This window comes from Cyrtonyx montezumae, unplaced genomic scaffold (genome assembly GCF_038088225.1).
Source record: "Cyrtonyx montezumae isolate F1298 unplaced genomic scaffold, pur_monq_1.0 scaffold_10, whole genome shotgun sequence".
Classification (NCBI taxonomy): domain Eukaryota; kingdom Metazoa; phylum Chordata; class Aves; order Galliformes; family Odontophoridae; genus Cyrtonyx; species Cyrtonyx montezumae.
The window spans coordinates 32,691,543-32,705,921 of NW_027071826.1; positions in this window are offsets into that span (position 1 = coordinate 32,691,543).

Sequence of the window (14,379 nt, forward strand, 5' to 3'; positions counted from 1 at the left end):
ACTTTTTGCCTGTATATGTAATAAATTTCCATCATTACTTCCTCTTTCTTTACATACTGTCTACCATTAAGTACAAACATACTCTACAATTTCACATATCAAGTTCACAACCTCATTCACCCAAGTAACATTAAGCACTACTCTTCTATCTGTCTGTTGAGGGCTGTGCAGTGCTGTGCTTTGCTCACTTATCTACCACAGCCCCTACATTTGACACGGTAAGCAAGTTTATATTGTGCAGCTTCCTAATGTCTTCTGGGATTGTTTGCAGACGATATTCAATGACAGAAAATGCTAGAAATTACTTTGGAAAGACTCTGATTTCTCCTTAAACTTTGACAGAGCTAAGGAAGCAGAAAATTGTAATAAGTAGGAGCAAGCACCTTCTGTTTCACCACTACAATTCTACATTTTCAGTATTTCAATTGTATTTTTTTTAATGTGATAAATAAGAAATGTTCACAAGTGCTAGCTCGTGTACATTTTTAGCCTCACTCACAACAATGCTGTCAGATCCTTGCAGGAAATCTGTCAAATTAGAGCAATGAGATCATTTCTCCTAAACAAAATCCTCCTGCTGCCAGCAACTAAATTACTGATCTCCCCTTAGAAAGCTCAATTACTTAACGTTAATTAACAGATTCCAAGAATAACTGTTGCATCTGTTGCATTTAAAGTCAAATCTAGCAAGCTAGTCAGTGTCCTGAGAGAGCAATCAAGAGGTCTCCTTTCAACTTGCTCATAATACTATCAAATCCAGTATTTATTAAACAGGTTAAAATCATGGCACATATTTTACTCATGAGGAACAGATGGGAAGGAATTCACTTTTAAGATCATGCAACATCCCAGATCAAAAAAGATCAAGAACAAAATACAGCATACTATAGTTATTGGTTCCCCTCAATACCAAGAGGTAAGAAAAGTAAAAATTAGATGAGCAACTTACATTCACACAGTAAGGACAAAGAAAGTTTAACTCCTTCAGTGCAATAGCAGAACAGAGATAATTCAATGGGGTGGGTTTTGTTTCTGGTTTTTTTCATTTGTTTTTTGATGCTTTTAAATAACTGAAAATTTATGGCCCATCACAAACAAGATTTTATTTTTCTTTTCCCCAGCAAACAGAAATTGGCCTCTATCAAACTTTCACACCTTATTGCAACAGCCTTGGGCAAGAACCAAGGAAGTGGTGAAAAAAGGGGACAGTTTTTGTGTTTGGTAAAGGATCTGCAAAGCTTTTGCATAGCTTGTCCATGTCCTATGCATATCAGAACAGCTTCAATCTCTCCTTCAGAAGCCTCTCCCACACACATACATTGTCACATTTTCTTCCAGACAGCAGCATCAGAATTCCTACAGATTGTTTGCAACTTCCCACTCACCACCTTCAGACACCTTCAGCAGGAAGGGTAAAAAGCTGGGTAACCAGCTTTCCTACAGACCGCCTCAGGAGGGAGCAAGGGAAAGCAGAAAACAGACCTGGTTTGTAAACTCAATACAGCAGAGCACAGCAAGCAATTTACCTGATAGATACAGGGAGAAGGCTGAAAACAACTGAGAAACACAATATTGTTCAAGAAAGCCAAAAAGGCAAATGGAGAACGATGGTTTAAAGTCCCCTTCAATGTGCTTTTTCCACAGCTGACTAGAAAGCCTGTCTCTACAGTGAAAGGCATGTTTTCTGAGAGTCTAGCACCACAGATGAGCAGCAACTTAAGCTCAAAGCAAGCAAGAAAAACCAACCAATCAAACCATCTCCAGTTTAAAAGATGACAGCAATAATCCAAGTATCAACTACTCCATCCTTCCTGAGTAAGAGACTAATCTAGATAACTATCAGACGGAAGTCCTAGAAATCAATAATGCCCCAGCAAATGGGGAAGGCTTACGTTTTTCAAACAGCACTGTATAGCAAAAAATGAACTATTTACAGCTTACCCTTAATAGGGACTAAGAGATCAAAGGAAAATGGCTTCACAAAATAATCCAGGGAGCTTGACAACTTCCACCACTGCTTAAAAGTGCCTGCCTGTGACTAGCGCACACATGCCCAAATGAATAGATACTGAAGCCTTCTCTGGCCTATGCAAGTTTTCACAGGACTGGTCCATTCTTATTGCAGAGTAAGATAGAAGCTGTGACTGACTTCCTTGAGCACGGCACAGTTAAGATGACTTTGCTAGCACTTCCACTTTCCCCTTTTCCAGAGGCTGAGAACTGATAAATATGTATTAAATCACTCAGCAGGCATTCAGAAATGAAATCCATTAGCTTTGTGACATGAAGCAGAAAAGAGAATGGCCTTACTGAAGGAAGATCAAGTTGTGGGTATTTCACCACCTTACGTGAAAACTGCTGATCCCAGACACACAGCATCATAAGCTAATTACCCACAGTGAGCAAAACAACACAAAATGTACAATTGTGACATTATTTGGGAAAAATATGCACACTCAATAAAAAGGTATCAACTATACCAAACCAAGGAGAAATACAAATCCTTCTGAAGTAAGATATTTTGGTCCATTGCACTGAAGGATGGTAGAGATTTGGAGAGGCAGTGAAAACAAGTTATCAGGGATGTTGTTTAACTGAGCAGCTTTCATTTATGTTTGAATGGTCCTAAAGTTCACCCAAGCTTGCATTCAGATTATATTTTGGCCTACCACTTACACCTATGGATGTATTTTTCCACTCTCCATCTAAGCATATTGATGTGTTCATCTATGCAGTATGTTACAGAAATGAACATTATTTATTTTAATTATGAGGTTCTGAAGCACCATGGATATGCCTCAAAAGAAAATTATATAAGGAGGGAGTTACGTATCTTCAAGGAACCTGACAAAAATAACCTATGGTTTGGGTTGCCCTCCTCAGTTTAAGCTACAAGCTCAGCACAAGTCTTGGAGGATTGCTTTTCAATCTCTGTGATTTTCCACTTGGTTTTGTTTTAAGAAGATGAAAAAGGGACAAAAATAATTACAAAGAAAATATCTATTAAGAGCTGATTATTATTTTGTCCTTACTGGCATACACAAACAGCTCCACCAGAAGAAAATCACATGGATGAGGAAAAACAGCTATTAAAGAAACAGAGTGGAATTCTAAAACTTAATAGACATAAAACTTAAACAATGAAGGAAAAGGAATAACAAATCTATTTTTAAAGGAATTGACAATATTGTTTCTAGCAGCTCTTGAAAAGGAACTACACTGAATACAAATTAGTTTCTCAGTTTAATTTATCCAAGGAAAAGTTTGACTGGTATTTCCAAAATAACTGAAGTTTTGCCCAACACTCATCTTGAGAAAACAAAAGATTCATGATTTGCAGCAGAATCTTATCTGTCATCTTGCACTGTAACAATGTGCAGTCCTTGGAAAAGGCTGGGAGAAAGAGACAGCTATGTAAACCAGACTTGTAAACAAAAATGCAGGAAAGCCCTTCTTTACAAACGGCTTTAAAACATGGTGTAGAATTACACTTTAACAAAGTATATACACAGCACATTTCTAAAATTAGCTAATGTTTATAAACTGCACTGAAGTTTAGAATATTAATTATAATCCATCATCGTGACAAATACTGTGATCTGAAATACTTTAAGCTGCCTTAGAGAGCTGAGAAAGCAATTAAGAAATATGAACCACTGCTTCCAGTCTTTGCAAAGTTACATGAATGTCCTATTCTTTCCCACTGGAAATGGGTTAATCATTCTTCTAACTGTAAGTTCCTAGATAGCTATTTTAAACTTTTTTTTTGTTTGGAGCTGTCAGGGAAGACAGTTGCTAGCAACAAAGAGAGCAATACTCACCCCAACGTATAGGAATTACAGAAGGCTTTAAAGTCAGAATGGCAGAGAGCAAGCCAAAAACTGCTCACTCTCACATAGCTGACAGCCACAGTGCATCCTTCACTCCACATGCCTCTCCCACCACAAACACCAGCTGCAGCCCTGGATGGATACACCCAGATTCAGACCAAATCCCTCTACACTTTTGCCCTGAGAAGAAAATGCATGCGACTGCATTAAGCCATAACAAGAAAGACTGCTGCAGGTTCAGTTATTTCCATCTTGACCTTTCCAGCACTCCAACATAAAGCTAGACAGACATCTTAAGAGGTCCAGCGCACAGAGTCTGGGTGCTTCACCAATTCCTTTGAGGCTTTGCAAGAGTTAATGGCCTACACATTATAGAAGAGTAAAGAGAAAAGTCAGAGAGATGGCACTTTCTGTTCCCATAAGTTTCTTCATGAGAAACACAAGTGCACTTAACAGTTACACTATAGCTCTTGGAAGACATGTGTTACACCTTCCAGCAGTCATCATCAGCTTCACATGGCTGGCTGGAGAATAGCTGTGATGAAAAGCACAGGGTGAACTTGAGAGGATCTGAGATCAAATTCCAGCTCTGTTATGGTCATATATCTCAAGCAAGTCACTTCAGATCCATTCATAAAGTGAAAATAGTACCTGAAACCCAATACCTTGATATTCATTAAGTATTCTGAGGTCATAAAGGTTATATTATCTTTAACAACAGCCACTAATACACCAGACAAAGATTCTTCCACAAAGAGCTTCAGTGTAATTTGAGACACGATGGAACAGCATAGTGATAACCAAAGGAGACAGAGAAGGCCAATGAAAAGAAGTCACACAAATATTAACACACAGTTGTTCTTTTGTTATATGCCTCTCTCTGCCTTACTGTGCCCAGAAGTATGCTCACCTAAGCTGGAGCAGTGCTGATTGTGGTTTGTCCACATCGACACTTGCAGCCACACAGATGCCAGAACTGACTGAGCTAATCTTTTATAAAACTACTAATAGCAGAGATAGGACTTCAGAGCAGATTTCTAAATTGATGTATTTTAAGAAGCCTTGTCACTGCTGAATATAAGAGAATCTCCTTATTGCACTGTTCTGTTACACTAAGTTCTTGAATGACAATGCAGCTAAGCAAATGAATATTAGTTAATAGTAGAAGTAGGAGCAGTGAAAGACAAGTAAATATGACTATCACAGAGCTTTAAAGAATGAGGGGCCTGGAAAACAGTCAGATTTTGTCATCTTTAACTGAAGAATCAAAGCACCCTTCAGGCCCCTGGATTCAGAGCTCCCTGCCAGTTACCTGCCCAAAGTCAGACTCTCTTCCATTTAGAGTAAGGGATTTCAGTGGAGGAAAGAAGAACAGATGGTTGGCACCAGTACTGGATCAAATTCAAAATAAGCTTCACCCATTCCTATAGTGGCTCATTTGTGTACATACTGACCCAATCAATACTGTAAAGCACTTTGACAACTGGGCACAAGAGACACCAGCCTCAAACACTCATAGTAAAGTCAGAAAGAAGCAGCTCTACAACCTTAGCTGAAACAAAACCACCTGCCTTATAGTTTATGACCAATATGGAAAAAAATTGTTAAATAACAGCACAAATAAAAGTGTCCTTTAGTAAGGATCATTGCTAAGCTATTTTAAACTGCGCAAAGAACTCAATTATTAGTAAAAGGCAGAATTCAACTCACAATGATTAGGTTAAATATGAAGGGAAAAACAAAAGGTTTTGTGTTTACCCACCTGCACATGGAATTCTTTGAGAGTTAAGCAGATTAGAAGTGTAACATAAATTCACATTTCCTTGTACATGTATATAGTTCACTCTATGAATACGTTCTATGGATGGCAATAAAACCAACAGCAAGTCCTTTATACTTGTGAAAAATGGGCCATAAATGACACACATCATCTTACTGGATATGCAGGTAAGAGAATCAGTTCTAAGCAGTTGCCCACTTCTAAAAGAAATTGCTCAGTATTTAAAAATAATACTAAAGTTAAGAGCAAAAGGCTAACTAACTAACTGACTCCTCAGGTATATGGATTCAACTAACCTGATCCTTCTACACTGAAGAAAAAAATAAATTCTGAGCCAAATGTTCCTTTATAATCATAATACATTCAGTGGATTCTGAAGGGTTGTTTTCAGCAGCAGGATAACACATATCAAACAGAACACAAGTGCAACTTACATCCCACAGCTTCTGATGACTTTACTATTTTTACTATTTTTAACATTTCTCCAAAGATTAAGAAGGAACGTCCAGCCTTCTACCAGCAGGCTGGCATCTGTTACACAGAAACAGTTTATTTTTCCTGATGGAAAAACATTTGGAATCCACGAATCAACTGAGGCAGGAAAACATTCTACTGGATTTGACACTGAACAAAACTTTAGCTTGAGGAAAGTGGTAAAAGAAACTTAGACACAAACAAACTTGCTGGTATTGGACTTCTTATTGCTTACATAACACTGTGCAATGGGTAAAGCAATATGTTAGCACCAATCATCCAACCTCACCCCATACCTAATGTGCAAAATTCTGGATGTTTAGTAGGTAAACACAGAGAGCGGAAGTGACTCGCTTTGCACTAAGGAGTAAAGGTAGCCAGCAAGACCCCTCCCTGAAGGCGTTCAAGACCAGGCTGGAATTCCCTGATCTCAATTCCATCCTGTTTAATCCTTCACATAGTGCAACTAAAGACTATCTGACATCTGCAAATATCTTCATTTTGAACACATGCATTAAAATCTAGCAAAAAAAAAGTATAGAACACTACTAATTAAAACATCCTCTAGAACTTTCCCCATCTTCATGTCAATATTAAAGCTGTTTTGATATAAAATTACAGTGCTTTCTGAAGTACATAAAAGTTCATCCACCCATATCTGTGAAAAAGCTCTTATAGCGCTTATGGCAGCATCATACCAGATATCTCCAACCAACTAGTGATAGATGCAGTGCTTTGCAATGCCTTTGTACAGTTCATAAACTCTGCTTCAAACTGCAGGGGAAGGTCTCTGCCATTTCTGTGACTGTAACTAGACTGGGGGGGGTTATAGGTTTGGGTTTTTTTTAATAACAATAGCCAAGTATACTTCCTCTTATTATCCATGGCATCATTTCTTATACTGTAGTACAGAAATTGGATTACAGCATTTTCTATTTTTGCAGGTGTATGGCCTCATAATCACAGACTAATAGCATCATATACTGTTTAACACACTTACTCCAGCAACGCCTCACTAAGGGAGGGTACTGCAATTATTCACTTTTTATTGAAGAGGACAAAGTCAGAAAGGGGCTAAGAAATTATTTGTCTGAGGAGGTCTGTGACAGAATAGGGAATATAACTCAGAACTTGCAAGTCTCAAGCTCCTGCCTTTTAATCATCTCTAGTTTCTCATTCAGTCTGAAATCCTATTCTTAGGATGGCTAAAGGGCAAACAAAATTTACCTGAAACTTTTATTTCTATTTCAGTCTGCCCATGAGATACTACAAACTGCCATGCATAACAATACATTCAAGAATATAGCAGTCACTGCAGGTTTATTGTGGATGTAAGAATATTTTTCTGCCTTTTAATAGAGTTGCCACCTATAAGCCATATATGCGTGGTGATACACCAGTCTTGGCTGTATTAGTGCCTAGGACACACGCAGCAACGAAGGAATACTGGGCAGACCTATTCAGGTGCAAGCGTGACATTAAGAATAATTTTGTCTAGGGATTAGGTCATAACACTGAATAGCCACATCACATCTCTTCCCTGCATACACTGAAAAGTTAAAATGAAGAAAGATGGAAATAATCTATTCATAGCTTAAATCAGTGTATCCTTGATACATGTTTTCACATATTTATACTGCTATGATCATCACAGGTATAAAAACACATACTTTGAATTCACAGAATGAAAAAAAAGGAGAGCTCTCAAAACGTATGAGGATGTAGTAATTAAATGACACATATAATCCTGTCTTCACAACCTCATTCCCAACAACCACTCCAAGGAGAAAGAAGTTTCTTCTTTTATCAAAGCCACCACATCCGAGGCACCACAGATAAGCAGCAGCTTTCAGGCACACACAAAGTTCATGCATATGGATTACCCCTGCCCACAGGGCACCCTTGTGGAGGTAAGCACCCACAAGTGTTTTGGTTAATCCCATCTCCTGGGAAGTTAAGACCACAACTGATGGTGTTTTTAGAATGAATGTGGCTGAGATGGTGGCAGCAGCTCAGACTGCCCAGAACTCAGAAGGAGATGAGGGGCTTTAGCTCCAGAGCTGCTCTGAGGCAAGAACAGCAGCCTTCTGGCATATGGAAGGGGGAAAGCAAAACCAGTGTTTTTGAAGGCACTTGGTTGTGAAATACAATGAAGTGTTATGGATAAAGGAAAAAAAAAAAGGGGGGGGAGAGGCAAGGGTTTAAATACAACACACAAGAGATGAAAGTGTGTCTTGTTTTTCCCCTTTCCATAAAAAACTTAAGTATTTATAGCAGCGGCTCATAAAAACAAGCCTCGAGAGTTATGCATGAGGAATGTTAAGTCGCAGCATTACACAGAAAGAAAGAGCAATAATTTGGACACAAGTGTGATGAAATTCACCTATTACAGTAGATTAAGTCGTTATGTCAGCTCTGCTCCTAAATCTCTCACTACTCATATTCTCAGCTTTGTTCTCTCCTTGAACATTCAGCACAGGAGTTTTCCTTGCAGATGAAACATGCTAAAATCAGAGTAACCGAAGTACCATCAACCAGAAAACTGAATAATAGAAAAAATAAAAAATATCACACTAATAGCTACTTGTATTTTTTAAGACCATCTGGAAAAGTTCAGATGACAAAGCAACTTCTAAATTTACACAGTTCCTGTACATAGCAGGTTAAGATCATCCAAACTTAAGCTTCGCTGAATCAAACAGTTTCTACTCCTCATGTATCTTGAGCTCATCTTCTCCAACATGTATAACCCTGGAGTTGGTATAAAGCTTCCTCACCTGCACCTGTACAGAGAACCCCTCTCCCCACCCCCTGTGAAGCAGCTTCAGAGGCCCAGGGCTTATGGCTTTTTTCAAGGCTGAAGAATTTACTACTTCCAATTTTAAACTGAAGCCAAGTACAATGCTTCATTTGTCATTCCTGTTGTATCACGGAAGAAGCTAATGCGAGGGAGAGAAGATAACTATGAGGAAGAATGAAATACCTCTTTTCTGAGGCTGTAAGCGTGTTAGTCCCTGCAGATGCACCAACTCCTTCATCTACATCCGCAGCACATATTGTCCATTTTCTGGAAGATGCCTTCCAGTTAAATATACCTAGCCCCACAAAGATATCATGGCATGGCAAATGTTTCAAAAGACGTGAATCATCCAATCAAACACCTGTAAAAACTACTTACTGTGTAAGTAAATTATCAAAATGTTAACTCCACTCATTAATTTATTTAATTCTATCTTATCTAAATGCAATAGGACAGACTTAGACAGCTACAATCACTAAAAGAAGTTATTCAACACTTAAGTTATGCTCCCCATCTAACTTACAAAGAAATTAAGAGCTTTCCAATACCTTGTATTTATATCAATACATATACTTCATTTTTACATGTAGATATTTGCACTTAGAAGAGCAACACACATTTATTCAGTTGTTATGAAATAAAATACTGTATGCTGAATTTGTCCACTACTATTGTAGGGACTGTTTATAGTTCAAACAATTTATTGTGAATTCTTGAAAATCAATTTTAATTTTTAATACACATACCTCCTCCTGACATTCATTAAACATCAGATTTAGAGACTGGGTTTTTAACAGCAGCAATGAGAAAATAATAATAATTTTTTAAAAAGCACAAAAAATTTGCCAGTTGCTCAGCTTCCAGTATCACTTCACTAGCTCCCTAGCCAAATTCTAAAATAAGCAGATCTGCAACTCTAGTGTTAAAAAAGGAAATTGGTGACCACATTCCAGCTTTTTATACCTTAAGCAAGTAAAGTTACACTTCTGGTGGTTGTTGAATAAATAGTTTAAAATAAAAAGCCATAGCAATAAAGATATTTTGCTTGTCTAGCTGCAGTAGTAAAACTTTCATCAGCAGAATATGAAAACGTTCTTTTCCTGTTCATTGTGGAGAAGTAACTCTTCTGTAATAATATCCACCCACTCTGTTTCTTGCTATTCTGTGTACTTACAATGATCTCTTCTACTGACAGAGATTTAGCTGCTTCACTAAAGTTGCCTAGGAATAATTTCCACAGTCATTCTGAGGAGGAGGGAGAGGAGATGCATATTTGTAAATAGCATGAACACTCTCCCTGCCTTCCCCAAACAACAAAGCCAAACAAACTGTATACACACACAAAAACGATTAGCTTTCCAATTCCAGAATTTTGGCTTCAATTCCCTGAAGTAGTTTTAAGCAAAAATCAACATACTGTAAGAACAATCACTGGAGACAAACTTGCTAAGGGTTGTGGAACGATGGCCTGTGAAGTGCAGAGAGCTTGCTCGTGCCTGAGATCTGGCATAGTCTCTTCTGTTGCACAGATCTCTGTGAATGTGCATACAGCAAAAGCAGCACTGTACCCTTCTGAGGTTCTGTGGAAAAAAACCTCCACGTTTAAAAATGAACACTGACTACCTCTTCCGTCCCACACAAAAACTTAAAGCCTTTAAAAAAGAAAAAAGAAAAAAAAAAAAGCCCAAGAGAATGAATGGCATAAAATTGCAAATACATTCGACATCTCAATCACAAATAAGTCTTTAAGCATGGAACTCCATCACGTGGCCACACAGCCTCTTCTGGACACTGGCACCATTTATGTCAGGAGACACAACTCACTTATTTTAAGGTTCAGAAGGGTATTGTTTTAATTCACATTTGCTTTCAGTTTGATGTTATTTTTTCAACATGGAATCCCATTACCAATAAGAATTCCTTTTTCATTGAAGTATCTTGGTATTTGAAATAATAAAGAATATTTCATTAAAGCATTCATTAAAGAAAAAGCCCAACAATCTAGGATTATCTTATACCAGATTCACTATTACAGCGTTGTAATCCCTTTCCAAAAAATGCAGTCTACAACAATATCTCTCATAAGTGCAGTCTGTTGTAATTTAAGCTTTGTACCTCCTCCATTTAACACCAAATACTCTAGGAAGTATACCTGTAATGATTAAAGCTCTTCCAAATCATTATCTTTTGAAAGATATTATTTTTACATTCAAAATGACACCTATATTTTAGAGGTGAGAAAATGTCCTTCCCCCATGCACATCCCGGCAGATAAAGGCTATACTCCCCTGTGTTTTCTGAGCATACTAACATCCAGTTCTGTCTGTACTTCTGGTACATAACCTCTGGTCCAGACCCACACTGCTGTAAAATAATTGCTCCCAGACTTTTGTGTAGGCATCTGTGGATGAATTAATTGTAATGCACAGTCCAACCTTACTTCAAGTCTTGTCTCTCTCTAGCTCCTTCAGTATTTCAAACCCTCTAAGACGCCTAACTCATTCCTATTAGGCATCTTATACTGTTCTCAAATTGCTGATGCAAAACACCAGGGTAAGAATGAATTTTCATTTATAGCTCTCCAGTTTTTTCCCTTGTTGAGGCAAATGCTGGCCTCAGTATGATTACAATCCATCTGTGCACATATCTGGTAGAAAAGTTATTTCCTTTTACAGAGGGTTATATTTATTTAGCTGTAGTACAGCTGCTCCAAAGACACTTGGAGTCTAAAAGCATGCTTTTTTGATGTTGTGTTTCCCCATGAAATGCATCAGCTGCTGAACAAGAACCCAAGCCCTAGCCTAAAGAAACAGTATCTCTGAAAGGAGTTGTGTTCACCCGCAGCTGAACTCACCAGCCTCAGGGGTCGGGAAGCACAGGCTGCCCCCAAACCCAGGCACCTGGCAGCCCCCCAGCCCTCGCAGGCTGCCGGCATGCCACGACCTGTGGCTGCTGTGACACGCAGGGCCCACTCCATCCATTTAGGCTTCCCCACCTGCCCCTGCCAGGCACTGAACACCCTGCAAAGACAGGCAAGGCAACACACGGAAATCAGCAGCACCAGCACGGAGTTGTGCATGTAGAGGCATCCTGGGACAACCGTCATTTCACTTTAGTCTTAATTATAACTACTTGTTTTGCATTTCCATGAGTAATGAATTGTTTTTTCAACTTCTGCATCAGAAAGGAAGTAAGCTTGCTAGAACAATAAATTAGACAGAAGAGCTTCATTACATCACACTGTTCAGGCTTTGCATAAAGGGAATTATTTTTTTTTCTTCTGTCCTTCACAGGTTAACTACTCATACACTACTACCCACAGCCTTCAAGGAAAAAAAAAAAAAAGCATCTCTCTGATGCGTCAGACCTCAACTTCCAAGACATGAAACATTTTTACAGATATTAAGACCTTAACATAATAACAGTCTGATCAAAGGCATTCTCACTAACACTATCAGGACACTGATATTGAGGAAAAACAGTTTTTTTCCCCTTTTGTCTGGCAAGAAAGCAAAAATGCTACTTGCAAACCACATTTTTTTTTGAAGTCACAACAGTGAGGGATCATTAACTAGCTTTAATCCATCTTGGGTATATATTGTACCTACACTGTACCATATAGACTCATACATTTCTTTCATGACTACATATAACACAGGCAAGAACCAGTTTAAACAGAAGAATTTTTTATAAGCAGTTTACTTACGTATATTTTTTTCTCAAAATGATGTGTTATCCCCCCAAACAAACAAGCACTACACAAGCAATCTGACCAAATTATGCAGGCTTCAGATTATTTACAGAATTTTTGCAGTAACTAACTATAGCACTCATTCATTTACATTTGGAAATGAAGCTCACATAAGTGAACCATCCAGGGCTTTGTAGATTTTCTCACTTCCAGAAATTAAAGCTATCAAAAAAGCTCTTAAGCAACACAAAAGTGCAACTACATAAGTTATATACATATATAAATAATATATATATATAAAATGTATGTATATATGCTTAACTAACATCATTGTAATCATTCAAATCTTCACGTGAAGTGATCTACAAAGGGGAGAAAATAGATTAAAATATTTTTCAGAGGATTTTTTTTAAAAGCTTTTATTCTTAATTCTAGCAACAACTAAATACAACTAAATTAGATTTATTACAGTTAAGTTAAAAAAATAGCACTGAGGATATGGAGAAGAAAAATTAACTCAAATATATAATAGGCACTTTAGGAAAGAAAAAAAAAAGTCCCACCAAAAAAAAAAAAATAATCTCTGACTTCAATTAAGACATGCAAATGAAGAGATTTTTCCCAGCATCTGTATTTAACAATAGCAAAGGACTGTTGCTGAACAGAAAAGCTGACAGCTGACATTGTTCTGCTTATAATATCAAATTTTTCAGATCTTTCTTACTAAAAGAAAAAAGAAATTAATATAATTGCTTTAAAGCAAAATAAACTACAAAAGTCCACTCAGCATGCCAAGTGCTAACTCTTACTTTACTTCTTCAGCTTCTGCCATTTCCAATTTTTTTTTTTTTGCAGTAACAGAAAAATCAAATGAGTGGTTCTTTCCCATCAAAGTGATTGCTACATCATCAGTTCTCAAAATTCAGCATTTGCAAGAAAATCTGAAATGCTGCTGTGAAGCCACAGGGAACTGTATGAGCAAAGGGGACAGAGTGATTGAGAGTAACAAACTGTTAAAGCCGTGTTTGTTAAGACAACTGCAAGTAATGCTATCTGTGATGTACTTTGAAGTAACATTTCAAATAACAAAGAAATTTTCAGTTAAACTGACAGCGTAGTTGAGAAATTCTGACAGCATAAGAGCACAGAATATTAAGGGCCAGAATAAATCCTATTTTTGTCCAGAATAAACTCCATGCGACCTTGTATCAGTCCTCCATGCAAGGGCTGCGGCAGTAGCAGCAGCTTAGGAACACACCACAAGGAAGCTCCTTCGTGTTCCGAGTCTTTCTTGTGCTTTATGCTAAGCGGTAATTGCTCTGTGCAAGTCAGTCATGGGATGAGAACTTAGAATAGGAAGGGCAATGTTTCTGCAAGACTCCGCAGTTGTTACTGTCAGTTTTTGATCCTGTTTGCTGTGGTCTGCATAGCCGCAGTGAAAAAGCTGTTCCAACATCGTACAAAACGCAACTGTGCTTTTCTGCATAACGAGTACTTCTCTCACTGTTTGCAATCCAATAGCACTTTTGTGCAAGACAGCTCTGTCGTTTCCACTTTGCAGCAGTTTGTACCCAGGACCAATTTCAAATTCGTCCTACAGCTACTCCCTAAGAAGGTTTTAACATTAATAAGGGGTTACAAAATAGCAGTCTACCAACTAAACATTGTTTCCTCCCCTTTTTCAAACAAGATAACCTACAAGTCTTCAAATACGCTGCTTTGTGCATTACACAACTACTTGTTTGCAGAGCGATATCACATCTTCATGAAAGTTTATCAACCTCACACAAAAATATACAGCAGA